Source organism: Nannospalax galili, unplaced genomic scaffold (assembly GCF_000622305.1).
Source record: "Nannospalax galili isolate Female #2095 unplaced genomic scaffold, S.galili_v1.0 scaffold1534, whole genome shotgun sequence".
NCBI lineage: Eukaryota > Metazoa > Chordata > Mammalia > Rodentia > Spalacidae > Nannospalax > Nannospalax galili.
In genome coordinates, this window is record NW_008333781.1 from 861,067 (window position 1) to 872,395 (window position 11,329).

An 11,329-nucleotide genomic window follows, 5' to 3' on the forward strand; every position below is an offset into this window, starting at 1 on the left:
GACCATGTGGTTCTTGTCTTTGAGCTCATTTATATGTTTTATGATGTTTATTGACTTACGTATATTGAACCATCCCTACATCTCTGGGATAAAGCCAACTTGATCATGGTGGATGATCTTTTTGATGTGTGTCTATTTGTGGTTTTCAAGTATCTTGTTGAGAATTTTTGCATCTATGTTCGTTAAGGATATATTTCTATAGTTTTCATTTTTTGTTGTATCGTTACCTGGCTTTGGTATTAGAGTGATGCTGGCTTAGAATGAATTTGGAAGTTCTCCCTCCATTTCTATCTTTTTGAATAAATTAAGTAGTATTGGATGTAGATCTTCTTTAAATGTCTGGTAGAATTCTACTGTAAATCCATCTAGTCCTGGTCTTTTTTAGTCGGGAGCTTTTATATTACTGTTGCAATTTCTTTTTGTGTTATGGGTCTGTTTAAGCTGTTAATCTCTTCTTGGTTTAGTTTTGTTGGTTCCCACACCTTTTGATACCCGTCCATTTCTTTTAGGTTTTCAAATTCAGTAGCATATAGCATATACTTTTTAAACATATTTCCTTATAATGTTCTGGATCTTTATGGTGTCTGTTGTGATGTTTACCCTTTCATCTCTGATTTTGTTGGTTTGGAGGTGCTCTTTCTTTCTTTTTGTTTACTGGGCTAGAGTTCTGTCAAACTTGTTTATCTTTTCAAAGAACCAGCTCTTTGATTCGTTGATTCTTCTTAATGTTTTGTTTGTTATATTTCATTAATTTCTGCTCTGATTTTTTAATTCCTTCTTTTGTGCTGGGTTTGGGTTTCGTTTGACATTGCCCTTCATGTGTCTTGAGCTGCAATGTTAAGTTCTAAGTGATCATAGATGCCAACTCAGAATATTTTACTTAGCAAATCTCTCTATGATAGTCGAAGAGTAAAGAATAATATTGCATGATGAAGTAGGCTGAAAGAATTCATGCCCACTAAACCAGCTCTGCAGAGAATACTGAAAGCAATACAAAGGACCAAAGAAAGAAATGACTGTACTCAAGAGGTTGAAGAAAGAAAAAATATGATGTTATAAACTACAGAGACAAAAAAATAAGACTAAGAGCACAAACAAAAAATAAAATGCCAGTAACCAAGCCACACCTTTCAGTAAACTCTAAATATCAATGAGCTCAACTCCCCAGTAAAAAGACACAGGATAGTTGAATGAATTAAGAAAAAAATCTCTTTGTCTTCTGCAAGAAACTCACCTTCAATGATTGGCACAAAGGATGGAAAAAATATTCCAAAGAAATGGCACTAAGAAACAAGTAAGAGTTGCTATTCTAATATCTTACAAAATAGACTTCAAGATAAAATTAATCAGAAAAGATAAAGAAAGTCACTTCATTCTAATCAAGGGAACAATCAATAAGGCATATCAATCAAATATATATGCACTAAACTCTGGTGCACTCAGTTTCACAAAAACAGTACTATTGAACTGCAAGACACAGATTAACCACACTTCAGTAATAGTAGGTGACTTCAGGATGGTACTTTCTCCAAAGAAAGATCATCTTCCCAAAGAATAAACAGAAACATTTGAATTAAACAACATCATACATCAAACATACATCTGTTGCTTCCAAAACTGATATATTTCTTTTCTTTGTAAATTACCCAGCCTACGCTATTGTGTAATAACAGTACAGGACTAAAACACTATGTTTTCCACAGAAACTGTGACCAGGACTACCTCTATGTTAAGAATACCATAATGTAATATATTCTCCAAGACCTGCATTGTTTATGTAGTGCATAGAATTAAGAATTAAATGAAGACATGATAAATATCACCACCGGATATACTTAAAACCTTCAGTGGTTACAGAACTCTGCTATTACTCTTTATACCAGAATATGAAATTCTTCATCTATTATTTTCCACAGCAGCATCGGGTGAGGCTGTTTTAGGATTTTCATTTAACAACCTACATTGTGATAGCTCTTTACTCTATAGAGTAGGAACAAAATGTATGGTTTATTTAATGTACCAATTATATGGATTTTAAACATGAACTAAAAATTGATAAATGATCATTGGGTGGTCTGTGATCATTGGGTAATTGTGAACTTGGCTTTAGTCAGGATTCATTTTATTGCATATTTAAAAAGGACTCCTCATTTTCCCCATTTCTCTCTTAATAATACCCTTCTCCTATGATTGCTCCTCTCTTGAGCTCATTTGGGTTAGACAATGAGAGAGATGAATAATGCCTAGCTAGTTAAAAAAAACAGAGGGAAACATATTAATCCAACAACCTACTGATAAATTATACATATAACTAAGTCAAGGAACATAATATAAGTCTAGTCAAGTTTTTTCAGAGAATGTTTGGTTTTTGCCCAAGCTTTATCTACATAGTGCATGGTAATTAAAAGTACTAGACTGGTGGAACTAACCTTCTTGGATGTTTAACAGTGATACTTTGACACCTATACTAATCTGGTCAGAGGGATTTAAAGGACAGCTTTTGCTCCTTGCCCTGCAAGTTCAACTAAGTTCCAGGGGAGCGTCTCTCAAAATGTCCTGTAGATGTGGTGAGTCACTTGTCCTCTTGATCAAGGAGGCCATGGAGACCCCACCAGATGGACTTGAACCAGTGTCCAGTCTACAAAGTAGAGGCTCAACACGGAGGAATCATTTCCTCAATGCTTCCAAGTAAAGCCAACCATGTTTGAGCAGGACCTTTGACTTATCTTCATGTAGATGGAACTAGTAAAATAAAGGAGCCAGGGGTTCCTCCCAAGCCCATGTGACCCCTGAGGAACAGATCCTCAAATGACCTTAAGAGTAAAAATAAATTGGTTAATCTGGGCCAACTGTATGGTCTTAAACACCCACAATGAAAGTATAACCAAAGATTAAAGTGATCAGTATAATTCTTTAAGAGTCCATGTGTATAGCTAAAGGCTACATAAAAAGAAACAATGCCAGACAGAACATATATTCCTTTGAGTTATTGGCCATGGTGGCCCAAGAGACTCCCATACAGTAACCCAGCATAGAAATAGGAAAATGAACAGCAGACACCAATCTTATCTAAAGGAATATTGGTAACTGATTGATGTTAGATGAGGAAGAGCTGATCTTCCTAAATTTATCAGATGGGCTAGCACTGGGTAATGACTGGGGGCACTGATAACACAGTGGGTAGTAACAGAGATAAAAGAGTATATGGGCTCCAGTGGGAGGCAGGTTATGGATGGGTGCCATTTGGAATGTGGGTATAAAGATGAATAAGATTGTTTGGAATGTACTGTATGAAATGCAAACAAAAAAATCTTTGAACAAAAAATTTGGAAAAGGACTTCTGCACTGTGCCTTGACTTCCACAAACTGATTCAACATCCCAGCTCCCACATACCCTTGCTACTTCAAGCATGGGCACTGGCCCACCTCTTCTCTTGGCACTCTAGACCGCTGGACTAACCTCTTGGTCCAGAGTCCCCACTGCTTCCTGATCCTTTGCACCTAGACCAACCCAATTCTTCTGTCTATTTCCCTAGAACCTTCACAGCCTTCCCCCACCCCAAACCTGCCTTTGCATACCTGAGACCAGCCTTCATCCTTGGCTGTTCCCACCCGCAATGTGTCTGGGATTCCCGAGACAAGCCTCCTTTCCTGCTTGCCCTGGATTCCTGAAACCAGCCTCATTCCCTTACTGCCTGAGAGTCCTGGATCGTAGTTCTATCTAGCAAGCCTCCCAAACTGTACTGTGCCTGCTGACTAGAGGGATCCAGACCTTAGGAGGAAACCACAGAGGATCTTATCTTTACATCACTTGGGCCTCTGTGGGGACTCCTGAGAAACAGGACTAAAGCCATCTAGCTCCTACAATATAAAATAAAAAGAAAGAACCTGAAGCTTAGACCAACCAACATTTCATAACAAAAAAGTAAAAAACAAAAGCATATAAAGTTTACAAACAGAAATAGACATAACTCAACAAAGGAAGGCTTGAGTCTCACATGAGAATCAGAAACTACAAGAGAAATCCACATGCTAAAGTCATAGCAAAAAAATTACATGAAAAACAGAAATAATATATTTCCGTCAAGTACCAATAGTCCTCCTGAGGAGGACAATGAAAACCCTCTAGAGATAACAGAGGACATGGATTTCAAAAGAACAATTATAAACAGGATAAAAAAATAGTGAATTTAAAGATCACACAAAGAAACCAAAGAACTGAAAGGAGATAGGGATAACCTTCTGAATGAATTCAGAAAAGTTAGAAATATTGAAGAACACTTTCACTAAAATGAAGAAGTAAAATACTCAATAAACCAATTAGAAAGAACAGGAGAAAGCCTCACCAATAGAATGAATGAAATGGAAAACAGAATATCAAGACTGGAAGATAAAGTTGAGGAATTAGACCACTCAAGCAAAGATTATGAAAAGTTTAAGAAAACAGAGGAATGGAATATGCAGGAAATGTGTGATACCATAAAACTACCAAAATTATGTATCATAGGTGTAGTAGAAGGAGAGGAAATCTCAGGACAATGGTATGGACCAGATGTTCAATAGGATTGTAGAAGAAAATTTCCAAAAATTAAAGAAAGACATGGGCATAGGAATACAAGAAGAAAATAAAACAACAAATAGAAAAGACCAGAAAAGAAACTCTCCATGACATATTGTAATAAAAACACTAAATGGACAGAACCAAGAGAGACTACTGAAAACTTTAAAAGAAAAACAAGTAATATATGAAGGAAAGCCCATCATAATTACAGTTGACTTTTCAGTGCAAACTATGAAAGCCAGAAGAGCCTGGACCAAAGTATTCCCAGTTCTAAATGACCACAGATGCCAACCCAGATTACTTTACCCAGCCAAAATGTCTATTATAGTCGAAGGAGAAAGAATAATCGTCCATGACATAAATAGGCTGAAAGAATTCTTGTCCACAAAACCAGCCTTTCAGAGAGTTCTTGAAGCAATAGAAAAAGGTGAAGAAAAGTATGACTATACCCAATGGGCAACAGAAAGAAACTAAATGAAGGTATGACAGTGGAAACGCACAGTTAGACCAAGAAGGCAAACAGAAATAAAAATTACAGGAATCAATACATATCTTTCTTTAGTAACTTTAAATATCAATGGACTGAATTCCCCAGTCAAAAGACACAGGCTAATTAAATGGATTGAGAAACAAAACCCATCTTTTTGTTGTCTGCAAGAAACCCATCTCATTTTTAAGGGCAGGTACTACCTTAAAGTGAAAGGATGGAAAAAGTATTATAAGCAAGTGGTACTAAGAAACAAGCAGAGGTTGCAAATCTAATATCTGACAAAATAGACTTTAAACTAAAACTAATCAGAAGAGATAGTGCCACTTCATTCTGATCAATGAACAATTGACCAAGAAAATATATAATCATGAAACTCTGGTGCACCCAACTTCACAAAAACAGTACTACAGGACCTTAAGACCCAGATTAACTCCAACTCATTAAAAGTATGGTACTTCAATACCCCATTGTCTCTACTAGACAGGTCAACAGGAGAGAGAATAAACAGAGAGACATCTGAATTAAACAATACCATACAACAAAAGGACCTAACAGACATCTTCTGAATATTCCACCCAAGCACCAAAGAATATGCTTTCTATTCAGTGCCCCACAGAACTTTCTCCGAAATCGACAACATACTGGAGCACAAAGCAAGCCTCAACAAATACAAAAATATTGAAATAATTCCAGGCATTCTATCAGACCATAATGCAATAAAGCTTAAAATCAACAGTGGAAGAAACCGTAATAACTACATGAACACATGGAGATTAAACACACTCCTGAATGATGAATGAGTCAAAGGAGAAATTAAGAAAGACATAAAAGTGTTCCTGGAAGTAAATGAAAAGAACAATACAACACAACAAAACATCTAGACACTTTGAAAGCAGTCCTTAGAGGGAAGTTTATAGCTCTAAGTGTCTACATTAAAAAATCAGAAAGAACACAAATAATAATATTGCAACTCAAGACACTTGAAAATCAACAACAAATGAAACCCAAACCCAGCAGACAAGAAGAAATAACAAAAATCAGAGTAGATATTAATGAAATGGAAACAAAGAAAACAATACAACAAATCAACGAATCCAAGAGCTGGTTCTTTGAAAAGTTAAACAAGATTGACAGACCCTTAGTCCATGTAACCAAAAGAAAGAACAAGCACCTCCATATTAACAAAATTGCAGATGAAAGGGGAAACACTACAACAGACACCAAAAAGATCCAGAACATTATAAGGGAATATTTAAAAACTTTTATGCTACTAAACTTGGAAACCTAAAAGATATGTATGTGTATCTAATATCATGGGAATCACCAAAACTGAACCATGAAGTGATCAACAGCTTAAACAGAGCCATAACACATAAGGAAATTAAAATAGCAATACAAAACTTCCTGACTATAAAAAGCCCAGGACCAGATGGATTTACAGCAGAATTCTACCAGACATTAAAGAAGATCTGCATCCAATACTACTTAATCTATTCAAAAAGATAGAAATGGAGGGAGAACTTCCAAATTCTTTCTATGAAGCCAGCATCACTCTAATACCCCAACCAGGTAAAGATGCAACCAAAAAAGAAAACTATGGACCCATATCCTTAATGAACATAGATGCAAAATTCTCAATAAAATTCTTGCAAAACACATACAGACACACATCAAAAATATCATCCACCATGGTCAAGCCAGCTTTATTACAGAGATTCAGGGATGGTTCAATATATGTAAGTCAATAAATTTCATAAATCATATAAAAGTACTCAAAGACAAGAACCACATGGCCATCTCAATAGATGAAGAGAAGGCCTTTGACAAAACTCAGCATGCATTTATGTTCAAAGTCCTAGAGAGCTGGACTGGAGGGACCATACCTCAATGTAATTAAAGCTACATACAACAAACCCACATCCAACATCATTCTAAATGGAGAAAAACTGGAAACATTCCCATTAAAATCAGGAACCATACAAGGCTGTCCACTCTCTCCACTGCTCTTTAACAAAGTGCTTGAAACTCTTTAAAGAGCAATGAGACAAGAGAAGGAAATTAAAGGATTAATAATTGGAAAAGAAGAGGTCAAATTATCCCTTTTTCAGACAATATATTATATCTAAGAGATGCCAAAAATTCCACCAGAAAATTCCTAGTGATGATTAACACTTTCAATAAATTGGCAGGTTACAAAATTAATCTATAGAATTCAGTAGCCTTTCTATATACCAATAACAAGCAAAAAGAGAAAGAGCACATGGAAACACTCCCTTTCACAATAGCCTCAACAACAACAACAACAACAACAACAACAACAACAACAAAATATCTCGCAATAAGCCTGACCAAAGACTCCCATAGATGGGAGGCATGGCAGGAGTAAGCCGGAACATAAATTTGAGGGCTCACATATTGAAGCAGGTACAGGAAGCAGAGAGCCAGACTGAAATTGCACATGGTTATATACTCTCAAAGACCACCCACAGTGACATGCTTTCTCCAGCAAGGCGACACCACCTAAAACCTCCTAAAAACAGTGTTACCAACAGGGGACAAAGTCTTCAAATACTTGGAGCCTATGAGGGACATTTATTTAAACCACCACAGTTACAAATGCCAAGTAGAGTCATTCTTGGCTTCTTGCTTATTTTGACTCTAGACATATCATTATTTATTAAACATTTCTATAATTACCTGAAGATTGAGTTTTGTTGTCTATCCTTTTTTCATATTTTTTATTTATTATTTTTATTTTATGTGTATGTGTTTATTGGCTGCGTGTAGGTAAGCGTACCCATGTCATGCAATGCCCACAGAGGACAGAAGAGGCTGTCGGATCCCCTGGAACTGTAGTTACAGAGAGTTGTTAGCTGTCATGTGGGTGCTAGGATTTGAACTTGGGTCTTCTGCAAGAACAACCAGTGTTCTTAACCACTGAGCCATCTCTCCAGCCCCTGTTGTCTATCCTTTTAACTTATTGATAATCTTGGTATCTGTGGCCTCTTGGTGAATTGTAGTTAAGTGCTGCTTTCTGACTCTGTTACTCCAGAGGTCCAAAACCAGCTTGATGATGCCGCTTGAGGATCATTTCTCCCACCATCATCCCTAACATATAGGAGAGATGTGTCCCCAAATGTTAGCAACCCAGGTGCATATCTCATCAGTGAATGGCCTTGGTGAATAGGGTCTCCTCTGGCCTGCCCCAGAAAATATAGCAGTCTCAGATGTCTTTATATAATTTTTCTATTTCAGCAGCTACACATCTTTAAGCTTATTCTTCTTCTGTATTATTTGTTTCTTGCTTGTTTGATACTAGAGACTATTCTAGACAGCTCTGTACCTCCAGGAAATACTAATCTCTTGTCAGAATTCAAAAGCGTTGTCAAGAACAATTATAGAGCTACAGCCAGGGCTTAATTCTTGCCAGGAAAATACTCTACTCACTGAGATATATCCCCAGCTCCCTTCTTTAAATTCTTTCATATACTCTCTTTACAGATATGTATTTTCTATGTCCATCTGCCTATTGATGGACATCTACACTGATTCTACTGTCTTTCAGTGCTGATAAATAGCAATAAACATGGATGTGCAAATATCTCTGTGATACAACTTGGAATCCTGTGTATATACATACACTCAAGAGTGCTATAGCTAGGTCAACATGTATGTTATATTTTCAAGTTCTTTGGTAAATACAGAGACTCACAGCTGGTCAAAGTGCACAGAATAAGTGATGGTGGCATAAATCTGAATGTGATATCTGTATCACAGGTCCTTCCCTCAGGGCTCAGAGAACATTGTAGAAGAAGGAGAAGAGAGAGTGTAAGAGACAGAGACTGGAAAGAACTGCCATAAAACAGTGTCCTCTGGGCATGACAGGGCCATTATACCCATGAACTCACAGCAGCTGTGGTTTCCTGAACAAGGTCATACTGGTCAAACTTCCAGAAATGGAGGAGTGACTCACAACACCCTACCTCTAGTTGAAAAGCTACTCATAGTTGATGGCTGCAGGGGGAAATAGAGTCATTTTTTCAGGGGTGTGGACTGTGGTAGCTTCCCCACGCTCCAGTGGCTAGCCCTATATCATAGCTATATAGGCACACAAATTAGACCCATTGAGTTAGTAAAGTTGAAGACAATTCAAAGTTGAGAGAAAAACATGGTGGAAAAGTTGTGAGAAGGGTAGGAGGAGGAAATGGCAGGTGGATATGATAAAAACTATATTGTATACATGTATAATGCCTGCAAATGTTATAAAAGGTGTACATACACAGATCCATTAAGTTGAATAACCCCCAAATAGCTTAAATTCAAATAAATTCTCATCATGAGGCTATGTAATTTTTTAGGAAACTAAAGATAAAAATATTAAAACAGCTAATGATCAATAATATTACCTTTAAATGAACAAAAGAGCAACCTTTCCAAACAAAAGGAAAATCATGAAAGGAAATTCTGATGATATAGTCAGTAGGATAGAAATAAATACGGTAAAGCTATCCTTCACCTCATGAATTCATTTTACTGAAAATTCTCAGCCTAATTATTTTTAAGAATTAGACAATTGAGGTAATATAAATGGCATAAGGTTTCTACATTTCACCAAAAGTGGTAAAAACATTAATACCAGTAGGCTTTTATAAGTCTCATGTGGATATCACAACACCTAAACAGTTAAAAGTTAATTTATTTTAAAAAATCATAAGTGAAAATATCTAAAATGTTCATGTAGCCCATAGAAAGATAAGACAAAAGAACTGAAAACATAAAGTTAATAAACAAAAAAAACAAATAATAAATGGGTCACTTTTAGGGCAGGGCCTCTCATAGACATTGAACTATGAGACTGATAACCAAAAACCTCTCAGTAGTAAAGAACTAGAGAAAGCATTCTCGAAAAAAAAAAAAAAAACAGCAAACAGAGACACTCTTCTGGCCTCTTTGAGCAATGCATGGACATGGTACACTTATATACATGCAGGCAAATCACACATACACATAAAATACAAATAAAAAAACTTAAAAATATATAGAAAGAATCATTTTAAAATTTGAATCTGATAATCTATTTAATCCAGTACAGTTAATTTCTTCTCCCTCTGACATTGTCCTTGAAATTATCAAAGAAATGAAAATCTACTTCAGCTCTATAAATGAGAGCTGAAGTCAGTATCTTGAGAGTTCCTGTGAGTATCACCCACTGATAAGAACAGGCTAGTGGGAAGTTGGGACCTGGCTAAGGGGATGTTCAGCTAGATAGATGAATAACCATTCCCAGTTCCCTCTTGGTAAACAATGGTAAGGAACTGTCCTCTTTTAAGGTGGAGATGAGAAAGGGCTTGAGAGAATGAGTGAAGCCGAAGCTTGCACCTATTCTCAGTTTTGGGGATGGGCATTCAGGTAAGATAGGAAATAAGATAGATAGTATTATTGCCAGATGAGGAACTAATACCCAGGTTCTCATTAGTTTAAACAACTGGAGGTATAAACCCTAATTACTATAACAAAGGGAGCTCTGAATATCTCTTGACTGATCTACACTGGGGAGGCAGATTGGAAGGAAAACCACAGCACAGTCACATTTAACTCTTCTCTTCATCTGGGATTTGAATAGAGACTCCCACATATCTGGATCTTTCCTGAATACTCATACCAGATTACACTTTGTATACATGATCAAAAAGATAAAATGATCAGACAGCTAACAACACTAATGTGGAAATTAATCTCAGGAAGAAGAGCATGTATTTTATGAAGTATCTTGCTTTAAGAAACAAGTGGGAAAATCAAAGTAATTTATTATTATTTTAAAACAATGTTTTCAAAACTGTCTAATATATTAAAAGGTCAGAACTACTGACTAAAAATGAAAACATGACTAAAGAATTTAAAATGCCATGGACTCAGTGAAGAATCTATCATTTCTTGATCCATTACAAGTCCAGCAGAAATGCTTGTAAATTCACTTGGAAGTCAGAAACAAAAATATGGAGTAACTGAGATAAAAAGTATTAAAGATCACCAGGAATAGAGTTAAGGGAAATAATATGCATGGCACTGACTTTGAACAAAAGAGTAGAAAAAAAGGGTAGGTAATAAAAGTTTTAAGGACAGTTATCTCCCAATTATACATGTGACTTTAGATTGGAGGTCTAAGCAGTAACAGAAAAACACAATAAAAACATTGAGATATATATACATTCTCATGTGGGTACTTATGTGGAGAGGGAGAGAGAGAGAGAGAGAGAGAGAGAGAGAGAGAGAGAGAG

General features: G+C 36.2%; 1 pseudogene; it reads right to left on the reverse strand.

Moving 5' to 3' along the window:
• Positions 1-3,684, reverse strand: part of LOC103730285 — a 49,813-nt pseudogene extending 46,129 nt beyond the window's left edge.
• Positions 3,685-11,329: the final 7,645 nt, after the last annotated feature.